Raw genomic sequence first — 27,413 nt, forward strand, 5'->3', positions numbered from 1 at the left:
TGGTGGCTTATATCGACAAAACAAAAATAGTTTTGTGCTATGGTTTGGGACAGTCAGAGCTAGCCGGTCCCACTGGGAGGTCAAATCCCAGGCACTCCCCACCTGCCCCCATTTTACCATTCTAAACTCCAGTTTGTATAGCAGATAATTTGACTCTAAAGCTGCTCAGTTTAACAATTACAACTTAGGACCAGCAGTAGCATTATAGGAAAATTAATTTTTACACACACAACTCTTATTTTTTCCATGCAACTTGTACACCCATTAGTTTGAAAATTCACAGAAAATATAATTAAAGCTATTGAAGCCAAAGACTGGATGTTTCCTCCATTATTAGCTGGTTTTCAGCGTCACTGTAATAATAGCACCTGGTGTTCAGAACCCTGAAACCCCTGCCAGTGCTTTACAGACTTTGGAAACTGAGATAACTACTGCTGTCATGAAAGACAGGCAGGTCGTCTCCCAGCAGGGATTAGCTACTCCTGCCTCATACTGATTGCTGATTGAATTCTCTTTGGAATAGTAAAGCTGGATTACGAATCTAGAGCTAACATTGCACACCTTTCCAAAGGAATGATGTAAGGAATAGGAGTTGATTTCATTGCTTTCTTGAGATGTGGCACCCCCAGATCTGTTCCTCTTTCTTTGGAAGTTTCGAGCTGGTTCAGGGAGAAGTCATTCCTTCCTTCAGTGCTGTGGATGTTTTCTGAAAACCTTCCCACACTGATCCTGACCTGGGTCAGTGGGGACCACACCTCGGTCTTTATTATTACAGAGTGCAGCACTGTTTTCAAAGGCAAAGAAGCAGAAGATGGGTTTATTTTTTACTGTTAATTAATTGATTGATGTGTTGTTTCATTTATGTTTCACAAATAGATATTAGAAGTCTGCTGTGTGTTGAGAGCTGTGCTAAACTCTGTAGAGGTCTATAAAACAAATATAAAACACAGTTCTGCTGAAAGCAGTCTGGAGTATAAAATAGAAGCAGAGAGCCCTAGAGAACACCCCACTGGCGGCAGAAAGAACTACACTGTGTAGTACAGAGCTTAAGTGCTATGGAACTAACTCTAGGGAGGAGAGTTGGTCATCAAACCTCTTAGAAGATGAAATGAAGAGGACAGCAAATGGAGGAACAGCCGGCAGAGAGCTGCTTTCTGGGCATTTACTTCCAACTCCATACAAGGACCTTTGGAAAATGTACCCTGATCTTCCAATCGTGGTTGTATACAGTAGTGTTAAAATGTATAAATAAACATTTTTAACCTGATAATGAAAGTAATAACTTTTTTTTTTTTTTTTTGGTGCAGTTTCTGGCCGGGGCTGGGTTTTAACCTGCCACCTCTGGCATATGGGGCCAGTGCCCTACTCCTTTGAGCCACATGTGCCACCCTGAAAGTAATAACTTTTATAGAGCAGAAGACTTGGAAAAATATACATAACACACAAAAGAAAAATAAATCATCTCTAATCTGGCCACCTAGAATTAACTACTCTTATGCCCTCAGTTTTTTCTTATGAAAATGACTTTGATAATATTCCTTTGAATTATCAGACCAGAGGGTGTATGGATTCCATAAAAAAATAAGTGAGTTGGACTTATACAAGATCATTATACATGTGGTTATTGTGATAACTTTGGCACTGTCTCCCTTTTACTTTGCAGTTATTTTGAAAAATTTTATACACCTTGAGCAAAGCCTATTTGGTTTTTTTTTTTTTTTAATTGTTGGGGGATTCATTGAGGGTACCAAGAACCAGGTTACATTGATTGTGTTTGTTAGGTAAAGTCCCTCAGCCTATTTGTTTTTATTATTTAAAAGCTAATAACCTTATTTTAAAGAGAATGTTTTCAGTGGATACACTTTTGGGAATGATAGAAGGTTATAGAGATTTTATAATAAAGGGGGGGATTATTGTTAATTTTATGATATCAGTAAATCTCTGTAGTAGGTAAATATCTTTACAGTTTTACAGTGTTTAATTTTTCTGTATCTTCTATAATTCCCCCCAGAAGTGATGTTTGTTAAGATGGTATGTGTTCCTTAATTATAGTTATTTTTTTTTCATTAGTGGAAAATCTTTATGTTAAGTTAGTAAGAATAGAAAAAATATTAAATGTCAAGCAATCTAAATATTTTGATATGTGCAAAGCTGCTAAGTGAATTTAAGACCTTGACCACTGGCAGGTGCATTTGGAATAAGAAATTGCCTTGCCATTGGCCTTCTGCATGAGGGATGAACCCTAGCTTTTGAAGTGTATTTTTTGAATTTGACAGTATTATATTTACTCTATTTTGTGCCAGACCAGGAAAGGGAGCAGTGGGATTTTGCGTTTTAGAAGAACCTCACAAATTCTTTTTTTTTTTTTTTTTGAGACAGAGCCTCAAGCTGTCCCCCTGGGTAGAGTGCCCTGGCATCACAGCTCACAGCAACCTCCAACTCCTGGGCTCAAGCGAGTCTCCTGCCTCCGCCTCCCAAGTAGCTGGGACCACAGGCGCCCGCCATAATGCCAGGCTATTTTTTGGTTGCAGCCATCGTTGTGTGGCGGGTCTGGGCTGGATTTGAACCCGCCACCTTAGGTGTATGTGGCTGGCGCCTTAGCCGCTTGAGCCACAGGTGCCGAGCCACAAATTCTTCATATTCTGGAAGTTATTACTGACTATAAACTGCAAAGCAGAGTTTATTCCTTTCCTCTCACCTTCCACATATTCTGCCTTTTCACTGATTGAGAGGCTTGGAAATTAGTGGTTCTTTGCTGTGGTTTTAAAAAAGGCATTTTGAGTATAATGCTTAGCTGCCCTACTTCTATTATATAATGTCTTTGTTTAAAAAGATTTCCTTGTTATGTCTGAGACCTTTTTTTGAGGAACGAGGGTCCCAAACTCAGAAGCCAGGAAGGTACTATAATAAGAATATAACATTCTAGAAAGGCGCGGTAAGGACTGTGACAGACTGGAGTTCGCTTATCTCTCTGAAGGTAATAGAAAAACAAAAAATGTATTTTGATGGCCAAACAGAAAGTCCACATTTGGCTTGAAGCCTGCCGGTTCCTATGACCACCTTAGTAATAACAGTAAGTCACATAATGATAGTAATAGAAAGAGCCAACATTTATTGAGAGCTTAGTATGTGCCAGGCACATGCATTGTCTCATTGTCTTTACAGGGCATGTAAATATTTTTTTCTCTTATCCTAGAGATAAAGAAGGCCTAGGGAGGTTATTTGCCCCTGTCACTGAGTTAATTAGGTAGCAGAGTCAAAGCCATGTTTGTCTACTCGAGATCTTGAGACTTGTATTTTGATTTTAGGCCACAGAATTTGGGATTGCATTGAATAGGAAGAAAATAGTGGTTAGGCCACTGCGGTGTTGGCATTTGTCAGTTTTGTATCCTGGCAGAAGCAGGCAGGGCTGGAAGAAAGGGCAGTGTTCTTGGTCCTGTAGGAAGAGGGGTCTGCTCTGCCGTGAACAGGCTCCAGAAAAGAATTCAGGAAGCAATTGCCTTGGTAGAAGGTAGAGAAAGTAATAGTTCTTGTGAGGTACAGGTGACTTGTGTGGGAGTGCGTACAGGTCTGGGAGTGGAGAAACAGTAAATGGAAGTTTAGTAGGAGCTCCTAATGTAGGTTTTGGCAGACGTGAGTAAGGTCTACCAGGATATTTTGTATCCTTGGCTCCTTAACTTTGTATGAGAGAATATCTAGAGCAGTAGAATCAAGACTTAATACAGGGCTTCCTGTTACAGTACACTTTAAAACTAAATGAGGTTTTAGTCTGGGTGCAGGGGGACTGTCTCTTGTTTGGCTTATCTCACTTGGCTCCTACTCACATGCCACAGAGTCTCTTTTCTTGGGTGTAGTGGATCTTTATCAGGATCACTGGCATTTCCTGTTATACTTGGTAGAAATAGGGTCGTAAAGAAGGTATCCTCACAAACCTTTGGTGGTTAAGTAACTGGCATCACCAAAATACTTGGCTGTTAACATAGCACCTTTAAAGAAACAAGCGGCTGACTTGTACTTTATAGCTCTCAAAGCCTCTCTGTCTAGCTGAGTTTAACACAAGGAAGAGCAAAGTAAAGCCAAATTGTTTCTAACTGGCTGCACATGGACGTGAACCCCAGGAAACACAGCAGCCTCTGTGAGGGGCCCGCCTGCATAAACCTCACAGAGCTGCAAAGAGAATTTTTTAAGAAGTATGTATATGTACACATATACACACATGAAAAAAATTAAAGGACTATGTCTTGATTTTTATTTCCTGAAAAATGTGAATTTGCTACAAGAACGTATGAGAAGGTAAGAGGTAAGTTTGCTTTCTGCCACCTAAAGACTTTAAAATAGATACTAAAGCAGGAAGCAAACTTAGTTGTAAGAAACCTGATACCTCTGGAGGAAGGGGGCGGGGTGGGTCCAGAAAGGGAGCGTGAGAGGATTTGAGGAAAGCCCTTCTGGTGAATTGTTTCATTGGTTTAAAATGATCATTTTCCTAGAAGCAACAAGAAAAACTGGTCCGGTTTGTTTTTAGAGTTGGAAGTAAATACTTATGTAAGCAGCTCCTAGCTTTGGAAAGTTTCCATCTGGATGGAATATCATTTAAGAATTTGGCCATATCTCAAGTGATTTATGTTTAGTAAACAAGATTATCTTCAACTTCCCATCGTGAAAGAGCAAATGGTTTGGGGTTTAGTTGGTGCTTTTAAACTTTTAATTGCTTCTTCAAGGTAATACTACATTAATCTCTTTTATTTATCTCTAGCGTTTGTGGCAGTGGTTTCTGAAGCAAGAAATCAGAACAGTGGTTGAAGCTAGAATGGCTTAAGGTATTAATATCGCTGTAGAGCTACCAAAAACCAACAACTGTTTCTTAAGGTTGGTGGGGAGAGAGAGGGAGTAATTTTGTATACACCTTTGTATACACTTGAAATTTAGCTACTTACAGTTTTGTCTCACATGGCAGATGCTTGCAATTTTATTGCAAATGAAATAAAGGTAATCTCAAGATCACTATTTTGAATACTTACGACTTTTCATGTTTTAAGAGTTTATTATACCAATATAGGAAAACACTTATTTTTGAAATTGTACATATCTAGTGAAAATAGTATTTCTTTTTGATATTCGAGGATACATTATTATGATAATGTGAATGCTGATACATTGTTTATCAAAATGTGGGTAACTTTTAATATGTTCTACATTTAAATAATTTTTTAGAGGTCCTATGTTAAGGGTCTTCCTATTATTAGGTTTAAATTTGTGTAAAAGAAGAAAACAACTTTAGGAAAGACAGGGTTATTTTATTCTCCAAGGTTAAAAAAAGTTAATGAAATATTTTAGAGCATAACATTTAGGAAAACTGTATATTGTGTATTTCATATTCTCTGCAGAGTAAAAATAGCTACTCACATCTAGTTGGTAAGACTCTGCTGGAGTACCTGCCTCCAGCACTTCTTCTTAACTCTTGACTTGAAGGTCTCTTTTTAAACGGCTAACTTAGTATTTAAGTTTCAATTCTTGCACATAGTTCAAAACACGCAGAAGATAAAATGTATAAAGAAGGTCAGTCTGTCTTTCAGAGTCTATCCTCTATTTTGAGTCTTAATTCCTAGACTGCTCGTGATACTTTGGCAGCAAGCCATGTAGTTGTCATTTTGTCTCGTTAGAGTTAGGTCTGGTCCTATCAAGAACAGATTTCCTAGTCATTTTTAATTGCTTGCTTAGAAATGTTCATTTCCAAAATCAGCTGAAGAACTGAAGATGTGGTGAGTGTGGATTGAGCTCAAGTAAAGGTTCTGAGCAGATTAGGAATTCCCTGAAGGAGGTGAAGAAATGAATGATTTTAAGGCTGTCGTAGAGGAGTAGAGAATTTCTGAAGCATTTGCATCTAGGAAAATGCAACATAGCTTAAGTCATGAAGTTGTATGAAAAATGTGTGTGAAGTTTATTTGACTATAAAGTTTTCTTTTGTGCTTTTTTGCCTTTAAAAATGCCATCTATTCTTCCAGGGGACTAGAGGCTACGTACTGGATAATTGGAAGGTTGAAGGAAACCAGCTGAACAGGAGCTGGAGTCCTAAGAGGAAAGAAGAGGGCGGGGTTCCCAGCTAGCTGAAAATAATGACAGGGTGATAAGGACAGACCGTCGTCAGGTATGCAGCCTCCTCAGAGGCTGTGCTCCAGAACCTGTGCTCTGACATGTGAGAAAAAGGCTAAAAAAGGAGGTGAAGAGATGTTTAGGAAGAGGCAGGGAGTATTTTTGGAAACCATTTGTTGTTGAGTAGAGTAATGCATAAATGTGTCTCTGGGAGTAGGAGAGGGCCGGGTTTCTCAGCAAATGGTCCAATTTATTTTATTGTTGCTGCTTAACTGAGTCTGAGGTATGGTAGGTATGGCACTGATTCTTGTGGCCCTGCCACTGTAGCATGACTGTAGTTAACAAGAACATACAGTTTCAGGTGGCTAGAAGGAGGATATTGAATGTTGCCAACACAGAGAAATGGTAAAGTTTGAGATGATGGATATGCTGTTTATTCTGGTCACTATACATTACATGTGTTGAAACATCACGATATATTCTATGAATATGTACAATAATTACATGGCAATTAACATTAAAATTTAAAACATGGAAACGGATGTAGGGGGCTGTATGATCCTAGTTTAGGGAAGTCTGGAGCCACAACAGTGTGTTTGACTTTGAAGGTAATGAAAGACGGTAGCCATTGGGACTGTAACTGATGGGTAATCTAGTTGAGTCAGATCATAGTAACCTCACAGACCCATCTCTTTTTCTTGAATCACCCCTGACCTGAAAGTCTTTGGGCAAGGGACCCTCTTTGTAATATATAGAAGGTAAGACTGCCCATGAAGAGCTTTGCGACTTGTGTCTTTGGAATCCTCCTTTGCCCCCTCCAGGCCTTGTCTTGAGATGCACCCTGGATTAGAGTTGTTTCCTGAAAGAGCCCAAGTCACTGGGGATATACTTAACCTGCTATATCTTTCTTGATTTTCTTTCCCCCTACTAAAACTTCCCTGTTCACTGTCTGGTCTGTAGTCTCTCCAGATAACTGGAGCTAATTTGGTAAAATCTATCCTTCTCTTGTGCACGGTTAATTTGTAACCCTGTCACTGTTACAGATTTGCATTCAAAAGAAGGAGTCTGCAGTATGTTAAGGAAATGGCAGTTTTTCCAATGCTTTTGGGTACATATTAAGATGATGGTATTATAGTGGAGACATACTATATTCATATTTTACTCATGGGAATTCAACTAATGTACTCAGCCAAAAGAAAAAAAAGGGCAAGAAGTTAACAGTTGAAATATGATGAGCAAAGTCCTGGAGTGAACATGAGATGGGAGACGTGAGCCTGATGTTTATGGGGAGATTGAATTTCCTCTCAGGGTGTGAGCATTTTGGTTTTCACAGTAAAACACAAGCCAAGTTGCTGTTTGCCTGAACAGACAATAGTTTTTTCCAAGGATCAGGAAAAACAGCTTATTTCAGGGTTACTAAGAAATAGCATAGTATTGTATTTTCTGAGGAATTTCTGGGAATTTTCAAGGGTTTGACTGTTTGTAATTGGTGCCTTGGTTTTACTTTGAACTCTAACTGGTACCCTGCACCCTTAGGTGAGACTTCACTGTGTTGGTTGGATGAGGGTAGGTCATCTGAGGCCCGGTAAGCTTCTGGAGATTTGGGACAATACGTGTGGTAGAATCACAGAAATGGTAGGACTCCTAGAGGTAATCAAATCCAGTGCTTTTTAACCCCTTCCCCCCTTGGGACAGTAAAAACGTTAAAAATATAATAGAATATTATATATTATATATATATATTATGTAATATTATATAATATATATGTATATTTATATATATATAAAATATATAATATTCATCCCAGTCTGAGACAAGGTGAACTTCTGGCTCATACAGAAACAGGGCGGAAAGGCCGAAAGCCTCCATCCTTTCTCTACCCCTGCTCTAGTATCTGGAGCTCTGTGCAGCTCAATTTGAAAACCGTAGTTCTGTAGTAATGGATGGCTTACTAAGTGTTAGGTGAAAACACTGGGCAGCAATTTGCTGTTTATTTCTTCCTGAAGGTAAAATTTTAAAACAAAGAACTAGGTTCTTCCTCTGCATTCGAATATAGTATAAATTATCTATACACACTGATCAGGTCATCGAGAAGCGTACTGTGTATCTTGAATGTTCAGCCCAACCAGTATGTACTGATGTGCCACAGGTGACAGGGTGATCTGGTGGCAGGGTGATACATTTTTTTATTTGATGATGAGTATGGCATCTGGATGGCACTATGTAAGTGCAGAGAGGGATGTCCTAGATGAGATAGGTTCTTCTTATATAGATGAATGATTCTCACAATATGTCCTCCTGATCGGCTGTATCACTAGCCCTAATACTTGGTGGAATACAGATTGTTGGCCTCCCACTCCCCAGAACTGCTGAATCAGAAATTTTGGGATTGGAGCTTAAGCCCAACAATTTGTATTTGATAAACATTCTAGGTGATTCTCTTGTATGGTAAAGTTGGAGAACCACTGGTATCAGTGAACCTATGATAGTGCCCAGAGTTGGCCTGTGGTGCTGTAACCCTGTCTCCTCTCCTCTCCATAGCACTCTTCTTGCTTTGCTTTGGATATTGGATATTTTTTCAGTGTGATGTGGAAGTCTCAGGCAATTTTAGCTTCAAAAGTAACACCCTAGCTGGGGCTTCCAATTAGATCGCTACTAGGGCCCTTTATACGGAAATTCTAAAATAGCTACTAGACGTGTATGAATACTGTCCTTTAGATCATTTCAGCTGTTACCTTGAAGTTGGAAGCCAGGTTGTTTCTCAAAGGAGGTGATTTTCTGCTTGACCTCTCAGGGCCTCCTTGTCTGAATACTGCAGAGGTGACTCTGGAATTACAGACTTTTCAGCTGCATGTCTCTGGTGAAGGTCCAGGGAAGATTGCCTAAGGGCAGCACCTATGTATCTGTCATTATCTTATCTGGGGTACTTTATTATTATTACATCTCCTTTCTTTTCTTCTTGTGTTTTTATGATTAACTAGGCAGTTTTCCAATAGCCTATAGTAGTGATCCTGCCCTGGAGTCTAAAGAACCCCCACGGCTATCAGAAAAATAACTTTGCTTGAATATATGTATATACTTTTTGTGGGTGAAGGGCCTACGGTTTTCATCAGATTCTGGAAAGGCTCCCCCAGCCCTGTGCCCCACTCCTTCATAACAAAAATCTGACTTACCATTGCTTTAGCTTTTGGATAATAGTTCTACAAGATTTGTAGCCATTGAACTGGAAGAGCTTTCAGTTCAGATTTTGTAATCCTATTTCAGCCTGTCTTATCTACTCAGGTGTTACTGTATACATTAAGTGGAGCAAGACTGGGTCTATACTTGTGCTTTTCTGTTTTTGGTGTTTGGGAGTGGTGCCCGTGTGTGGCTGTCAATAATAGTAATGCATTTGGATGGTGCTTTCCAGCTTACCCAGTAATTTCAGATATGGTTCCTTTTTAAAATGTGATGTGGTGAGGTATGTAGAGCAGGAGGGATAGTATCCCTATTTTTTTTATAGGTGATGCCACTGACAAGACTTAGGGAAAGGAGTGAAATGATATTACTAGGTTCACCCATCATATTGCTTTGGACACTCAGAGTGGGCTCATGTTCTAGTTCTTTTAAAATACATTTGATGGCCTAAAGAAGTCTCAAAAGTCTAAAAGACCAATATTTTTACTGGCATGTAGATCATTATTGTCTCTAAAAGAAACAGATCATATTAAAATTATGGATTTCTTTTTTGCTGTTCCTTACTTTAGTTGCTTTTTGGGAGGGGGTCGGCAGAGTCCATTCACAGACTAGAGTGCTGTGGTATCATCCTAGCTCACAGCAACCTCAAATTCCTGGACGCAAAGTGATTCTCCTGCCTCACCTCCCAAGTAGCTGGGACTACAGGCACCCAATGTGATGCCCAGCTAATTTTTTTTTTTTTTTTAGTAAAGGCAGAGGTCTCACTGTTGCTTAGGCTGGTCTTGAACTCCTCCCCCCTCAGCCTCCCAGAGTACTAGGGTTACAGGCGTGAGCCATCGTGCCTGGCCTATTTTAGTGGTCTTTAAAAAAATAAAACTTTATAAAAGAAAAAAAAAACTTTATAGATATAATTTCCAATTTTCACAGTCAAATAAAAGCTTGTCCTCCACAGAGATCTTGCAAAATCCTGCCCAATCATATTTTTTTAGCATATTGGGTCAGAAGATGGCAAATCATTGGCAGCTGGTAGCATCACCTCATTTTCATTAGATTATTCTTTGGGTTTCAAAGACTAGTGCCCTTGTGACTTACATTACATAGCCTTAAAATTGCACATAAAAGTTTGCTGTGGAAGAGTAGCAAATGTAAGATAAATTGAGAAGGTTAAGGGGAAAACTGTGCTAATAGCTTCTCATAAATGAATTTTGTCATAAAAGCATAGTGATTTCTCCAAGTGACAAATTAACTTGAGAACTGTGCTTTGCATTTATAAATAATGTGTGGTAGAGTAATTCCATTTGTGTTTAAGCTAGAGGTCAGCACTTCAGTTTATTCCACTCAGGCTTTTTGCCCAGTAGTGTAGAAAAGAAAGCTGTAGATGTGGATGTTTAATTTAGTTTTACTTTGCAAGCAGGCTATGTCTATGATTCAGTCAGTAAAGAGAAGCTATATGTTAAGGCAGGCTGGAATATGAAAGGTGTTTGTGCTGAGGCTTGGGGCCAGAGCATTTTCCAAAAGGAGTATTTGTGCTTAGAAAAATTCTTACGAAGATTCTTGTTCTGACGGGAATTATTCTCTCACTTCAGTGGGGTCACTGAAGAGATGTCAGTCATTTATTTCAGTTCCCATCCACCTTGTGGGTAGAAAAGGTATTAGTGAGTGTGGGTGGTATTTCTTTCTGCCAGGAAATCAGAGGTTTGATTATGTCAATGAACTCCGAGCAAGTAAGTGAATATGTATATTAATGTCATTTGGGCATTCTTTCTGGGTGGAGTATAAAACATCTTTATTAATTTTAGGGTTTATACATCTGTGATTTGTGAACAGTAATGACAAGAAAGAGGATTCCTGCTCTGCTTTCTTACAGTCTATCTAGTGAAAGCTGACACATCGTGTGAAACCCCTGTGTTCTTCTAGTCACTGATGCCAATATTATGAGTTTAGACTGAGTAATTAATATCTTTGCTCTCTGCATCCTTCTACTGAAGTTTTCATTTTCCCTTCTTTGGCCTGTGGCTGCATTGCATTTTTCTTCCAGGATTTTAATTTGTGAGGCAGACACAGTGGGCATGATGATGTTAATTGCTTCATGTGTTGGCTGATGTAGACTTAACCTTTCAAAATGAGAGCATCATGCCAAAGATCACATTTTTACTTCAACAAGGTTTTTAGTTGTTTCCGTTTCAGGGGAATCTTACTATCTGGGATCACGGAGTGCATATGCAGAGGAGATTAAGGGGGGTCAGGGAAAGGTGCTTGTTTCAGGAGCTCCAGAGCCATTCCAGTCAGTCCCAACCTGTGGTGGTGGTCTTTATATTTCTTGGCAGTGCAACAAATTCAAAGAGTCAAAGCCAATGCTTGCTTTGGCAGCACATATACTAAAATTGGCACGATACAGGGAAGATTAGCATGGCCCCTGTGTCAGGGCGATGCAAGGACAACATGCAAATCCACGAAGCGGTCCATATTTTGAGGGGAATGAGGAAGTGGGGAGAGGTGAGGAGGGAGGAGGATTGGTATACTCCCACTTAATGGGCACAATGTTAGGGTATATGGCACACCTCTTGGAGGCAGAACACAAATATAATAGGAACTCTACCTAACAAATGCTAGCCTAATTCTTTGTACCCTCAAAGTAACCTGAAATGGTAATTTAAAAAAAAAAAAGTCAAGGGCAAGGGGGAACCTCAGGGGAGGCAGGTCCCTAGATTTCCCCAAAATTCCTTTTAACTTTGGATCTGTCCTGGCATTGTTCTTTTTATTTTTTTTTTTCTTCAACTTTGGTGTAGTTTTTTTTCCTAATCAAGAGGAAAAGAAAACCAAAATAGTGCTCGAATCTGTGCTTCTATGGGAGAACCTATATTATGGAATCTATTTATATCTAAATAAAGTAAATCATAGTTTCAGACCTAGAAACCTTATATAACTTGGTGAGTATTTTGAGGGTGTGTACTCACCTCTCTGAACAGACACTAGAAGTATCTAAGGTTAGGAAATATATATAAGATTATAAGACTTACTGGTTATTGTAAAACATTATAATTAAGTTAGAGTCCCATGACTTATGGACTTACTTCAAAATATTAATAGCTTTACTTTGATAATTTTAAAGATTCTTTCCTTGTCAGTTAGTTTTAAATGTTAATCTAGGCCATGCCTTTTCTTTTTTGGTCTTTAAAAAATTGAGATGAAATTCACATTATACAAACACCATGAATATTTTTTATCAAGAGAATTTAAGAACATTTAATTGACTCAACACTTGGTTCATTTCTTTGAATTCTGTGGCTTATAGGCCGGGATGATATGGAACCAAGTCTTTGCTATCAAGTAGATCACAGCCTCCTGGGAGGATAAAAACATGTAAACAAATACTAATGGAGACACATACAAGGTGCCCAGTGACTGCCAAGGATGTTTACCACACTTGCTCTTTCCAGCCTGCCTCTGAGAATAGTGGACTCTTTTCCTCTTAGGCTTTCTTCTTCTTTTTTGTAGCCCTCGTTTTACTTCATCTTAATGTTTTTCTCTGTTAGAAATTTCATATGAAAGTTAGATTTTGTCTGCTGCTGGGCATCTCTTACTTTCAGTATTCAAAGGCAGGAATATAAGTGGTGATGCCTGATGCTAGTCTGTTTGTTGGGATGATATAATGTGCAGCACATTAGGACTTGATATTAAAAAGGTATTTTCGAATGTTAGCGAGTACACAGGGATTATAGCAAGCTCTTTCTTGGCCCTGTAGGTCTGTGGCAAGATCGTTGCACAATAAACTCCAAATCTACTTGCTTACTTGTATTGGACATAGTTCTGTTTTTATTGTCATTTCACCTTCTCCCCTGCAAAAAACCCAAACCAAAAAAGCCAAAATGGATGTAATTCTTGTCTTCTTTTCTTTGGGGTTTCTTGAAAAAAAAATTTTTTTTTTTGGTTATTAAAATCTCTTATATGTTTGTAAATGATAATAATAGTGCCTTTTTATTTTATTTATTTATTTATTTTGAGACAGAGTCTCAAGCTATTGAGACTGGATAGAGTGCTGTGGTGTCACAGCTCATAGCAGCTCAAACTGCTGGGCTTAAGCAATCTTCTTGCCTCAGCCTCCCCAATGGCTGGGATTATAGGCACCACCATAACACCATGCTAATTTTTTCTGTTTTTAGTGGAGATGGGGTTTTACTGGTCTCCAACTCCTGAGCTCAGGCAACCCACTTGCCTCACCCTTCCAGAGACCTAGGATTATAGGCGTGAGCCCCACTGCACTAGGCTGCCTTTTCCTTTTATACTGGTAAATGAAGGATTAACTTCATAATTATAAAGTTCTCTAGAATTCTTAGAGAAGGGACTAAATAAAATGAAATAGTGTTATCCAAGATGAATAAATTACTTTCTTGTATAAGCTGAGATTTTTTAAGGTAAGTTCTCAATGCTAATCTTTTTTTTTTTTTTTTAATTTTAAGAGTCTAGCCTCCTTTTTAAATAGTTAATACTCTTTAGACTCCTTCACTTTCCTACTCTAAGGCATTTCTGAACTGGTATAATTGTCATTTTTTAAAAAATTCTTTTTTAATGTCGCTTCCTTGGCCCATAAAATGTAAAAATTGACTTCAATTGACTTTAATCTTCTTTTATTAAAATCTTACAGCATTTTACTCAATTGCTAGCATATAATTTTCATAGCTAAATTTAAAACCTTAGACTTGAGTTTTTATCTTACCTCTCTGTGAGAACAGCTTAAAGGGCAAACTTATCTGGTTACACTTCAGTTTTACAGAAAGATCCTTTTCTTCCTTTCACTATCTAGACAGCCAAGAAAGTCAAGGGAACAATCGACAGACTGGTCTAAGAGAGCAGAAATTTGTCCAGTACACTGGAATTTGCTTCCTCCCTGTGTGAAAGATTATATTTATAGCACACAAAGTGATGTTGTGTAAAAATGTGAAGGACAGGTGTTTACTCTGGCCTTGACCAAGGTGAGAATTTGAGATGGAAGAGTCAGGCTCTGTATGGGAGGTGTTTTAGAACTTGACCATTCTGTCAGTTTTGTTACTATCATTGAAACTGAAAGCTAAGTGAAGGCGATGCAGTTTCTCAACTCATAATACAGCTCTAAAATCTTTTTGGTTGATGTATTTTAAGCAGTTGAATATATTTTCCATAATTTTTACTGCTTTCCATTTACCCTTGAATAGAAGCCAATGAGGAGAAGTGTTTAGAAGGTTAGGAGAATAATAGAATGAACTGTTAGAAAAGTCTTTTTGTGGCTTTCCTCAAGTGTGTGCTGGTAGAAAAATTACTGTAATTTGATAGTGAAAGGTTGGAAATGATTTTATTTACTATTTAGAAGTAACACAAATGGGCTTTGCTTTTTGAATTCACAAGTTCAAAAACATTTAGTTATGCCTCACTAGCTCAATCTTTACTCATTATGCTTTACATGGATGGAATTAAATGCGACACACTGCAATGTTGGATCAGGCTGACAGTTCTAAAATACAGGGCTTGATTAAGTTCTGAAAAATATTAAAGATACTATACTGTTTAATGTCAGAAATGGAAATTTGTGATACCTTTTTTGTATCAATTTGTGAGCCCAAAGTTGGTTCCATGGAAGAAAATATTGCAGTGATAGGGGAGAAAAAGAAAACAAAGAATACCTGATTTTAACTTGCTTATTGAAGCCACAAAAGATTCTTTGGTTTTGAAACAGCAAATATTTTTTTCAAAGCTAGATTCTAGTGTTTGAACTGGTCATAACATGGCTAGTCCCCTGCCAAGTGGTATTTCTAGTATGTGTATTGGCCTGTGCCAGCAGTAAACACATGTTTATGGCCACTCATCCTTGAAGCATCTAGTTTTATCTTTCAGTTATCCAAGGACACATGTGGATAAAGGGCAGAGCTTCGTGATGTTTGCTGTAAAGTTCATGTGCTGAGAGAGGAAAGCTAACTTAATATAATTCTCATAATTTCTCGGGAATTCTTTGGAGGCTGTCCTCTGATTCTTTTGTGTGTGGATCTATACTGTTTTCTTCTGGTTTTCAATCAACGGTGTTATTGACTTGTTCTTTAGAGTTTATAAGAGCATGTTCTGTGGTTCAAAGTCACCTGTCATTTGTTTTAATGGTTAAGGATAGGGATTTGAAAGTTTGACTGGGGTTTCATTCTTAGCTCTACCAGTACGTGACTTTAGTTACTTAATTTCTGTAAGCTTTAGTTTTCTTATGTATAAAATGGGTATCCATTCATTCATTTGTTCATTCATTCAATAAATACTAAGTTTTTTCCATGTGCCGGGCCTGCTCTTGATGTTGGGAAACAAGCAATGAGCAAAGGTGGAGGACGTCTCTGCTTTCATGAGCTACATTCTACTGGGGGAAATGTAATGTAAATAGAAATCAAATATTTCACATGTGAATATATGTTAGATGGTGACAGTTGCCATAAACGAACATGAAAAAAGGTCAGGGGTTAAAGATTGGAAGGTGATTTCTGTTTCTTGTGGGGGTAGACAGGTTAAGGCCTCTGTAATTATGTCATGTATAAGCAGAATAAATGAAGAGAGGAATAGCTGGGGGCAGACGATTCAGGGAATGACAAGTCTAGCAGGCATTGCATAATCTCTGAGGTTGGTGTGTTTGAGGAGGCCAGTGTGGCTGGAATAGAGTGAGGGGTGGGTAGAGCAGTTATGATGGTAGTGCCTGGCTTGTGGGGTGATTTAGGAAGTAACATATTTAATATGAACTTCACAAACATTAAAAGTATAAAACACTATAACAAGTGAGGTTTATTTGGGAGATGCAAGAAGAGTTTGAAAGTATGAAATTTATTAATGACATTCATCATCTTATTGAATATAAGTAGAAAACAATCATTTGAAAACAATCTTATAGAAAAGGCATTGGAGAAAATTCAGTATCTATTATTGATTTGTTAAAAAATACCTCAAAATATAATAGGCAAATATCTTTAGCAAGGTACAGTATGTCCATCTTAACCCCCAAACCATCTTGGGCTTAAAAGGAAATTTCAGAACATTCCCGTAAACATTATGGCTGAAATAAGTATGTTCATTATTTTCACTGTTTATTAATGGTGTTTGGAATCACAAGCCTATGCAACTGGGTGAGAGAGGAAAAAAATAAAGTTACAAAGATATAAAATGAGAAAAGAGGCAAATGAATGTTATTTGCAAATAAAAGGACTATATTATGGGACTATCCAAGAGAATCAAATGAAAAACTAATTGTAAAGAATGAGATAATTGGCTGGGCAGGGTGGCTTGCGCCTATAATAGCACACTGGCAGACCAAAACCAAAGGATTGCTTGAGTTAAAGAGTTCGAGAACAGCCTGAGCAAGAGCAAGACCTTGTCTCTACTAAAAATAGAAAAATTAGCTGAGCACTGTGGTGCAGCCTGTCTTCCCAGCTATTCAGGAGGGTGAGGCAGGAGAATTGCTTGAGCCCAGAAATTTGAGGTTGCAGTGACCTATGATGACACCACTGCACTCTACCTGAGGTGACAGAATAAGGCTCTATCTCCAAAAGAAAAAAGAACGAACAAGATAATTTATAAATTTGATGCCTGTGTATCAAATAATGTCAGTGTCATAGCTTTCATATATAGAAACAATAACCAACTAGAGGATATAATGGAAATAAGATCATTAGCATAAAAAAGTTAAAGTACGTAAGAATAAACTTGAGAAGTAGTATGTAGGCTAAATATGAAAGTATTTACAAATGCTCCCAAGGGACACAAAAGATAGGAAGGCCTGTCATATTCTTGGATATAAAGATGCCAGTTCTTCGTAAATTTGTCTGTATGTTTTATGTAATTCTAGTAAAATAACAGGATTTTGAGGGGGGGAGTAAACAAGTTGATTCTGTGGTCATTTGGAAAAGCACGAAAGGATACATAGCTAGAATAATTCTGAAAAAGAGAAAGGCTACAATAATTGAAACGTTGGTATTATCAAATACCACATTTAGCATACAATAAAGATAGTACTTCAAATTAGTTGGAAAAGGATACTCTGTTCAGTAAATAGCAGTGGGATAACCACATAGCTATCTAGAGAAAAAGTGCCATTTGCAGTAATACCTCAAATGTTAAACCAAAATCAATCTATAGTAAACAGAAATTTTTTAAAAAGCAACCTTCTGGAAGAACATGGGAAAATTATTTTATAATGTTGGGAGTTCATGTGGCCTTTCTAAGTAATACAGAGAACTGAGAAACCATAATGGAAGAGATCAATAAATTTGATTACATTTTTCAAAGAAGCCTCAGAAAATCTTTGATAAGATTAGGAATAAGAATATTGGGAGAAATATTTGCTTCTTAAATCACAAAGAGAATAATTTTCCTAATACAGAGCTTGCACAGGTCCCTAAGAAAAGTTCCAACAACCTAACAGAAAAATGGACAAGGGCTACAAATAACGTACAGGCAGGGAAATGACAGTGGCTTTTAAACACTTGGAAAGATGCTTAACTCCAGTCTTTATGAAGGATATGCACATTACAACTACACTGATGTATCATTTATCATGGTTAGATGGACAAAGAGTAAAAAGTTTTATAATCTGCTCTGTAGAGACCATGAGTGCCAAACTGTAATAGTCTATTCAGTAGACTGGGTAGTTGGGCAACAATCTATAATATGAAAACTCTCATATTCCTTCGACTAGGGATTTCAGTTTCCGAAATTTATTCTAGATACAAATACACAGTCCTGGATATACATACATTCATACATACTATGAATATGTTCTGCATATACTGTACATATAATGTGCATAAGAAAATGATTTATGTCTGAAGATACTCATTGTAGTAGCGTTTATAATGATTAAAGATTGGGAACAACCTAATTGTTCATAATGGGACACTGAATATATTCATTACGTTACAGCTGTATGTTAGAAACTGTGCATTCATAAAAAATACTAACAGATCTCTTTATGTACCAATTTGGAAAAAGTGCCAATATATGTAGTTTGGTGAAAAATGCAAGGGGAAGAACAGCATGTATAAGACATTTATTTGAGTAAAAGGATACATAACGAAATTGCTCTGTTTATGTGTGAATTGATACGGCTTCTGGGGAGATAGTGTGGTGGCTGAAGACACGCACAGGCTCTTCCCAGAAAACATCTGCACGTTGTGCCTGCCTTGCCCTTGGCAGTTATCACACGTTAGTGGTGTGTGTTATTTTCATCGTAGAACCAGGGTTCCTTTGCCTCATGAGTTTATTTTTAACAGTTGGGTCTAGAGGAGGAAGTCCATCTCACTGTAAATAGTGCTTAGGGTGTTATACTCAGGATTTTTCTTTCAGAACGCTACACATGTATATGCTTCCTGAAATATGTTTTTGGAGGATGTCAGTGCAAGCTCTGCAAACCAAAGGTGACAAATAATACAGGGAAACGTTGTGCTAAACAAAACAAAGCAGGTTTCCTTCTCAGTCGAGGTCTTCTTAGAGCCTCAATACACGAAATATGCTTGTGAGGGACATTTAGAATGTTGTATGACTCAAATTTATTTGCTTACAGAACCTAAACCCATGACTACTTTTGTAGTAGTTGTCACTTTAATGCTTGAATCTGGTTTTGTTTGCCTTCCTTATACATTTTAATAAATAGGTATTCTTGGCGTATTTCTAAAATGCATGTGTTCTCTGGTGACGTTCTCTCCCTTTGATGTACTCCTGTCCAGTAATTCGTTCTGTAGTTGGGACACTTTAAAAGTCACCCAGATTACACTGTATTTCATTGTTAACAAAGAGAATTCTATATAATTAATGTGAAATCTCAGGGAATGATTAAATGGACATTGAAGATTGAAGCTTTATTTGATTCAACTTTCTCCAAAGCTTTAAATGGTTGCTGTTTAGGGAGAGGAATGAAATCAACTCAGTGGACTGATTTTTGAGGAATTGTGAGCTCGAAGTAGAGGAAGACAGCATTACTGTGTGAGTTAGAAGATAGGGCTTCTACCTCTGTCTTAATATTGTACCAACTACTTAATTTTGAACAGGTCACTCATCCTTCCTGTACTTCGGTTTATCATCTGTAAAATTTCAAGGATTGGATTTAGGTGATCGTATGGGTCCACTCATTGCAAAACTCTAAGTTATTATTAGTGTGCTGAATGGAATCAGTGAAGATTGTGGGCCTGTGTAGAGTATTTTATTCTATGCAGGTGTCCACATGTCAATATAATGTGTTACCTGTCTCAGTTCAGTCTTTTTGGAGAATTAAATTATTCAATAATTAGCTCATAGCTTCATATATTTGAAAACTGTTGAATTGTTTGAGACTTCTTTCTTTATTGGTTGATTTAATTACCCTCCTGGAAAGTGCTTGATTCTATCGCAGATCAGTTAGTACAATGCTGTGGATAATGAAGACCTCTTATATAAATGCCCTTGCATTTGTTTCTCTGATGCACAGAAAAATCATGAAGTAGTTATTAATTATCCACCCCCCTCAAAGTGTTCATTTGGTGGCTTTGTGCACTCTGCCTATTAGCGTGTTTCTGAACTTGGCACAGTAGAGGGTTGAATATACTGAATTTATGCCACCTGGAAATGAGCTTTTAAATTTTGTTCCTCTGTTGAAATTAGGGATGTGACATAGCTATTACACAGAAGGACTGTGAGCCTGAATTTGATTTTATTATGTGGAGGTAAAATGTTTTGTTAGAAGGAAAGTACTTGCTCGGGGAGAGATTTGAGTATGACTGAATTGTTAACTGCCAACTCCCCTACCCCTTTGGGCAGGAGACATATTTTGTTTTTAAATGAGATGACAACCAAGAGAATGATCAACACTCAGTGAATTTTAAGAGAGCTCTTTCAATTTACTTGAATTCCATTTAACCTTGCTTTGGATGTCGTTCTGTGCATTACTGTCAAAGGACTCGGCTTCCTTTGAAGTCACCAAGCATTGCTGCTGGCGGAATCATAATGGTAAAATATAAGACTGGGTCTGAGCAAAAAGCCCTTAACTGATACACAGCAGTGCCGCCTTACCTAAGTAAAGGCATATGTGTGTGAGCGCCTAAAATTGGAGAGTCTAAGGGAGGATATATGATAATGGACACGGAGATAGGAGAAGTATTTCTCATGAATTAGGGATGCCCTTTCATAATTCACGATCTGCAAAATCAGGGAAGGCTTGAAATCTCCTGAAAAGCATATGGAAGCAATCTATAATTCTTAAGAGGCAACAGTAGAGCTTGTATCTCGCCAGTACATGATGATAAAACTGTTCATGTGGGATTATGGAAGAAATAGAATTCTGGTACTTGAAAAACCTCTTGTAATTAAATGCCCAGAGATTTTGATTATGAGGTGATACTACTGGTTCCAGATACTTAATGATTAATTGATTACAGTGAAGAAGGCTGATTTCAGGGTATTGAGGAAATTTGAATACGAACAATTTATTTGAACGTAAAATGTTATCCTTAACTTTTCCTATTCTTCTCATGCCTGGTCACTACCACTACTGTGCCAATTTTGAAGTCAGGTCACATTGCGTATCCCCTGCCCCCCAGCTTTTTTTCCTTTAATGAAAATATTTGTTATAAGAAAAGGTATTATATTCTAAGCTTTTGAAACCACCTATAGGTTAAACACACACACACACACACACACGTACCCTCTTGTAGAGGCTTCTGGGGAAATAGCTTTTATTATGTTGGAGTATTGCAGAAAAATTAGTACATCAATGCGTAGCTCATCCTTTGGGGCTTGAGAGATCCTTGCTATATAGAGAACTTGAAAAGGCATGTTTGTTGTGCAAGATTCTGACTTAAATTGCTCAACCTTCGTCCATCTAATGATTGGGAAATATTTTACCTGATATTTATAACTCTGTGCATCTTGTTTTTGCTTTTTGCACAAGTAGTTGTAATTACAGCATTGTAATCTTATTTTTCTTTCTTTATATTGTAAATTACATTTATGTTTTTCTATTTTATTATAAACTTATATAATTTTTGATTATTTTATTTCTTCTTCCAGTTTTATTTTAGCTTCTGCCTTTTGTACTGCTAAGTGTTAGTCTTTTTAGATGTGTTATTGCTGTCTTGGACATCTCTAGCTTTTGTTCTGTAAGAGGGCTGACAGGTTTGCAGACTCATTCTAGAAAAAGTACTACATACCTCACTGCTAAATAAAATTACAGTCACCTTGAAGTACTCCCCTTGGGAAGCTAAGTACCTAGTCTGCCTTTCAGAGCAATTTTATTTTTATTTATTTATTTATTTATTTTTGAGATAGAGCCTCAAACTGTCGCCCTGGGTAGAGTGCTGTGTCATCACAGCTCACAGCAACCTCTAACTCCTGGGCTCAAGTGATTCTCTTGCCTCCACCTCCCAAGTAGCTGGGACTATAGGCGCCCACCACACGCCTGGCTATGTTTTGGTTACAGCCATCATTGTTGTTTGGCAGGCCCAGGCTGGATTTGAACCCGCCAGCTCAGGTGTATGTGGCTGGCGCCTTAGCCATTTGAGCCACAGGCACCAAGCCTCAAAGCAATTTTAGAATGCTTTTTCTGGAATAACCATCAGAGCGGTCATCATATGAAGTGTGACAATTAGGTTCATGAACTTACGTTGGCAGCACTATGCAAACAACTCGGTAAGGTTTCATAACCTTTGTATATCAGTGTCTCACAGCTGTGTTCTTGTTGACTGTGTGGCAGTGTCTTGTTGAGTGGTCTTCATTATTGTTGTTGCATATTTTGTGTGCCATATGATGACAGCTCTGATGGGATAGTCATTCCAGAAAAAGAGTTCCAGAATTGCTATGACAGGTGGACTAGGCATTAGTGCCAGTGAATAGTTTCCCAAGGGGATTACTTTGAGGTGACTGTACTGATATTTAGCAATGAGGTATATAGCACTTTTTCTAGGATGAGTTCGTGAACTTAATTGTCAGATCTTATATATTTCTTCCAGGTAGAATAATTCCCCAGTCTGCTTCTCTGCAAACTCATGTTTTTCTGGTTGTATCATAGAGATTAACCCATACCTTTGTGTTATGAAATTAAGCTTGCCAATTTGGCCTGATGATGGCATATACATGTCTAAAACCAAAGTGGGCTTTGCTTATGGGATGGAAAAAACCTGAACTTTCAGGTATCACTAGGTACCAGGAATATTTGAGAGTATTGTACATTTTTGAAAGTTGTTTATAAAAATTATTTGTGAGTCTTTGTTATTTCGTATTATATTGTCTGTTATTATCTTAATATAATGCTGTTGGTCTAAGGATGTGGATTTATTTAGTTTCACATATTTTTCTTCTCCCCAGGAAATATACAATTATTTGACATCTCTTAGAAGATGGAAGAATCCCTCTCTGTTCTCTGTTACTCAGCAGGAATTTCTCAATTTTGGCTAGTGTTCAGATTTCCAAATAAAGATTTGCTGTTTGCTTATTTATTTACTTATTCTGAGGTAAAGACAAAAGCAGCCTGAGGAGAACCTACTCAGTGTACAACAAATAGTGGTAAATTGGAGGGGAGGGAAAACATTGAGAAACTTAGATTGAATTTTGCAGTTTATTAATGACTGTGGGACATATTTTATTCCTTTCTGTAGATTTTGAAAGTCTTCTGGAGGTTTCCAGCAGAGCCAAATGTTGGAGAAATCTTTTCTGCTTCTCCGAAGTGTGAAGTGAGCAAATACCAGCCCAGCAGTAGGCTATTGAAGAGAGCAATCACAGGTAATGTCTTCTTTTCTTATTACTATTGATATCTGTTCAGTAATGTTCAATAATATATTTTTTTAAAACAAGTGCACTTCAGCTTACACATCCAAGTGAACATTATCTTGTTTAAAATGATCTTTTTGAGACGCTACACTACTCTATCCTCTACTCAAAGCATTTAAAAAGTCATCTGTTAGAAACTGCATCTTGATAACATTCTCTTAAGCATCCTCCTCTCTGTATTTGGGAAATAGACTGACTTCATTTACAGCTTGGATGATGAATCTGGGGTATTTAATTTTGATTAAAAACAAGAAGGTGGGGCACAGTTAGCTGAGGTCTGTAATCCTAGCACTCTAGGAGGTAAGGCAGAGGATTGTTTGAACTCAAGACACTAGCCTGAGCAAGAATAAGACCCTGTCTATACAAAAAATAGAACAAATAAACTGGGTACAGTGGTGCATGATGATAGTCAACAGCTACTTGGGAGGCTGAGACAGGAGGATCACTTGAGCCCAGGAAAGGTGAGGCTGCAGTGAGCTATCATGATGCTGTTATGCTGTAGCCTGGGCAACAGAGTGGGATCCTATCTAAAAAGAAACGAACTGAAAGAACAATAATAAGGAAACCAGTTTTTCTTTTGTAATTTGTGTGTGTTTGAAGGCTTATACACTGTATAGAAAATTAATTCTAAGAAGAAATTACTCTGAGTTTCAAACAATGGTAGTATTGTTAAAATAATTGGTCAGGCTTCATAGTTTACAGAGGAACATACATTATTTATTTGCTATATAAACGTTGGTATTCTTATTAAAATCAGTCAACAATCAGTCAATCTCTCAGTTATTATAGAAAGGTTCCTATATTAATCAGATTAAAGAAAATATATAAACCGCTTATAAAGAAGCGGTTCTCAACCTGTGAGTTGCAACCCCTAGGAACTGGATTAAAGGGCCCCAGCATTTAGGAAGGTTGAGAACCACTGTTATAAGATATATACCTCTATTTGTTTCTTATAAATGATCCTCTGGGGATGTGTTTTGCAGTGTTTCTCACAATGTTATGAGAGTCCTTGTTAAAAATACATCATATGCCTAGGCCCCAAACTAGTGTATCAGAATCAGAATGGCTTGGGCAAGGCTTGAGAGTCTGCATTTTACAAGTGTCACCAAAGATTGACATGCCGTTGCAGTAAAATCAGACCTCTCCTTTATCACTTAATTTTTATATGTGTGTGTGTGTGTGTGTGTGTGTGTGTGTGTGTACTGGGGGTGCCAAAAAAATGCATACACATTATAAGAGATGTTATCTATGTACTATATATTATATTACGTATGTACTTTGAGCACCTCTTGTAATTGCAGAAGTCAAATGTGACTTGTATTTATCTTTTGTTAATGGCATATATTGAGTATTACAATTTTTATGCAGTCTTTTCCTTAAAATTTGTATACTTTTTTTGGCACTCTCTGTATACATATACACACACATATTTTAGTTCCAGTTGCTGTAGAGTTATTGACTTGATTTTGGCTTTGAATAAAACAATGCCAATGTTTTAGGGATACCATTTTGACACAGGGTTTTGTTCTCAAGTAGCTTGTTATTAGCTCAAATTGAGAATGTAATTGAATAATTGAATAAAACTGTGCTTTAAATTTTATGTCTAAATTTGAAATGGATGTATTTTTCCTTGGATACAAATGGATAAATCTACTTTTGACACCTAGATGCCAAGTACTAAATTTTGTTAAATATTTGCTTTCTAAATATCCTAATAAGTTGAACCTCAGGTATGTTAATCAAGTCAAGGCTAAAGAGAAATGGGTAGGCACTAGAGACCCCTGGGGTCTATGCTGAGCTGCACGTAGCATCCAGCCCAGCATTTTCCAGTAAATACATGCTGAAATTTTTTGTACAATTTCTGGTTCAAACAGACAAAATGCTTTCTTTCTAGAAACCTGAGATTGTGTGAAAGTCTTTGAATCCTGTAAATGAAAGGGAATATTAACATGAAATGAAGCAGTAGCTTTTGATAAAAAGTTATTTTCATCACATTCTTGTAATTCCATGTACATATAGTAATTATTCCTATAAATTTATTAATTTTATAGAATATAAGCTTTTTGTATATGGAATTTTCTTTAAGATATTTTCATTTCTACAAATAATTATGCCTTTATTTTAAATAATATACATATATAAAATAAAAGTTTGTGTGTATTAGTATTGAAAGATAATATATTTTTAGTGAGAAAAAATGTGACTATGGGTTTGTTAGTTAAAGCTATTAATATCAAATGCTTGTTTCTTTATTAAAATATATAATTTACATGTATGAAATATTCCATTAAGTTTATATTTCAGAAATTGTGGTAAAATACATGTAACAGAGAATTTACCATCTTGACCATTTTCAAGTGTATGTACAGTTCAGTGGGATTATGTAAATTCACATTATTGTGCAAGTATCTACCACCATCTATCTCCAGAACTTGTTTCTTCTTGCAAAACTGAAACTTTATACCTATTGAACAAAAACTCCCCATTTTCCCCTCCTCCTGGTCCTTGGTAACCACATCATTCTACTTTCTGTCCTATGAATTTCACTACTCTAGATTGCCTTGTATACTATTTGTCTTTTTGACTGACTTATTTTCCTTAGCATATGTTCTTAAGGCTCATCCATAGTATTACATCATGTGTCAGAATTTCCTTCCTTTTAAAGGCTGAATAATATTTGATTGTAAGTAAATGTCATTTTGTTTGTCCATTCATTCATTCATGGGTTGCTTGACTGTTGGAAATAATGTGGCTGTGTAGATGGGTGTACACGTATTTCTTTGAGCCTCTACTTTCTCTTCTTTTGGGTATGTATCTACAAGTAGAATTGTTAGATCATAGGATAATTCTGTGTGTAATTTTTTTAGGAATCATAATGTTTTCCATAATGGCTGTACCATTTTACATTCCCACCAGCATTGCACAAGAGTTCCAGTTTCTCCACATCTTTGCCAGCACTTGCTATTTTATGTGTAGCCATCCTGATGGTATAAAGTGATATCTTGTGGTTTTGATTTGCATTTCCCTAATGATTAATGATGTTGAGCCTCTTTTCATATTCTTTTTGGCCATTTGTCTGTCTTCTTTGGAGAGGTGTCTGTTCAGGTCCTTTGCTGTTTTAAAATTATTTAAAATGGATTGTCTTTTTATCGTTGAGTTCTCTGTTTATCTGGATGTTGTTCAGATGTAGGGTTTGCAAATATCTTCTCCCGTTTTTGGGTTGCCTTTTCAATCTATTTATTGATTGTGTCCAGTGACGCCCAGAAGTTTTAAATTTTGATCTATTCCAGTTTATTTATTTTTACTTTTGTTGTCTGCACTTTTGGCATCATACTCAAGAAATCATTGCCAAATCCAGTATCATGAAGCTTTTTTCTTCTAAGACTTTTGCAGTTTTAGTTTTTATGGTTATTAGAACTTTGATCCATTTTCAGTTAATTTTTATATATAAAGTAAGGGTTCATCTTAATTCTTTTGCAATACTGCTAAAGAGAAGTTTATATTTTTAAAGAGTTTAGAATAAGGAAAAGAGAAGTAGACAATAATAAATAACTTATAACTATGTAGAGGTTGCCATAAAGTCCCGTTTCTAATTAAGGTATTTCAGAAACAAAAAGAGTATTGCATAAATTTGACACTTGGCTTAGACTGAGATTTAATAATTGTAACTATGCATAGAGCCTATGTTTAAGTTTTATGTTAGTCACTTAGTGGATAAGGGTTTTTATTTCATTAAATCATAAACCCATAGATCATGTATACATTAATGCACTTATGGGTTACAGCGTGCTGATTTCATATAGAATTAGGAGTGCTTACATCATACTGGTTAATATATGCTTCATCTTGTTTACTTAATTATTGTGTTAAGTCATTTATAGTCTATACTTAATAGATCCAACATGTACCCTTGCATTATGCACTATAGGTGTGATCCCACCATTCACCCTCCCTCGATTTGCTCCCCTTCTCCATCCTCCCTGCCTTCTTCCTTCATCCTGGGCCTTAGTTGTGATATATTCTTCATGTGAAAGTGTGAGTGATTGTAAATTGGTTTCATAATAATACTGAGTACATTGGATATTTTTTCTTTCATTCCTGGGATACTTTACTAAGTAGGGTATGTTCCAGCTCCATCCATGTAAATGTAAAAGAGGTAAAGTCTCCATCTTTTTTAAGGCTGCATAATACTCCATGGTCTACCACAATTTATTAATCCATTCATGGGTCAGTGGGCACTTGGGCTTCTTCCATGACTTGGCTATTATGAATTGAGCTGCAATGAACAATCTGGTGCAAATATGTTTGTTGTAAAGTGATTTTTGGTCTTTTGGATATACACCTAGTAGAGGAATTG

General features: G+C 37.0%; 1 protein-coding gene and 1 pseudogene across 1 annotated transcript in view; both read left to right on the top strand.

Annotated features, from left to right (window-relative positions):
* FAM160A1 (family with sequence similarity 160 member A1) overlaps window positions 1-27,413 on the top strand; it is a 241,812-nt gene that overhangs the window by 38,999 nt on the left and 175,400 nt on the right. The window contains exon 2 of the mRNA XM_003790218.3: window positions 22,885-23,008. The gene's annotated coding sequence lies outside the window, so the exon portion shown is untranslated. The remainder of the gene's footprint in view (window positions 1-22,884; window positions 23,009-27,413) is intronic.
* Window positions 11,627-11,740, top strand: LOC111725471 (annotated as a pseudogene).

This window comes from Otolemur garnettii, unplaced genomic scaffold (assembly GCF_000181295.1).
Source record: "Otolemur garnettii isolate 467f Iridium unplaced genomic scaffold, OtoGar3 scaffold00041, whole genome shotgun sequence".
In the NCBI taxonomy this organism is placed as follows: Eukaryota; Metazoa; Chordata; class Mammalia; order Primates; family Galagidae; genus Otolemur; species Otolemur garnettii.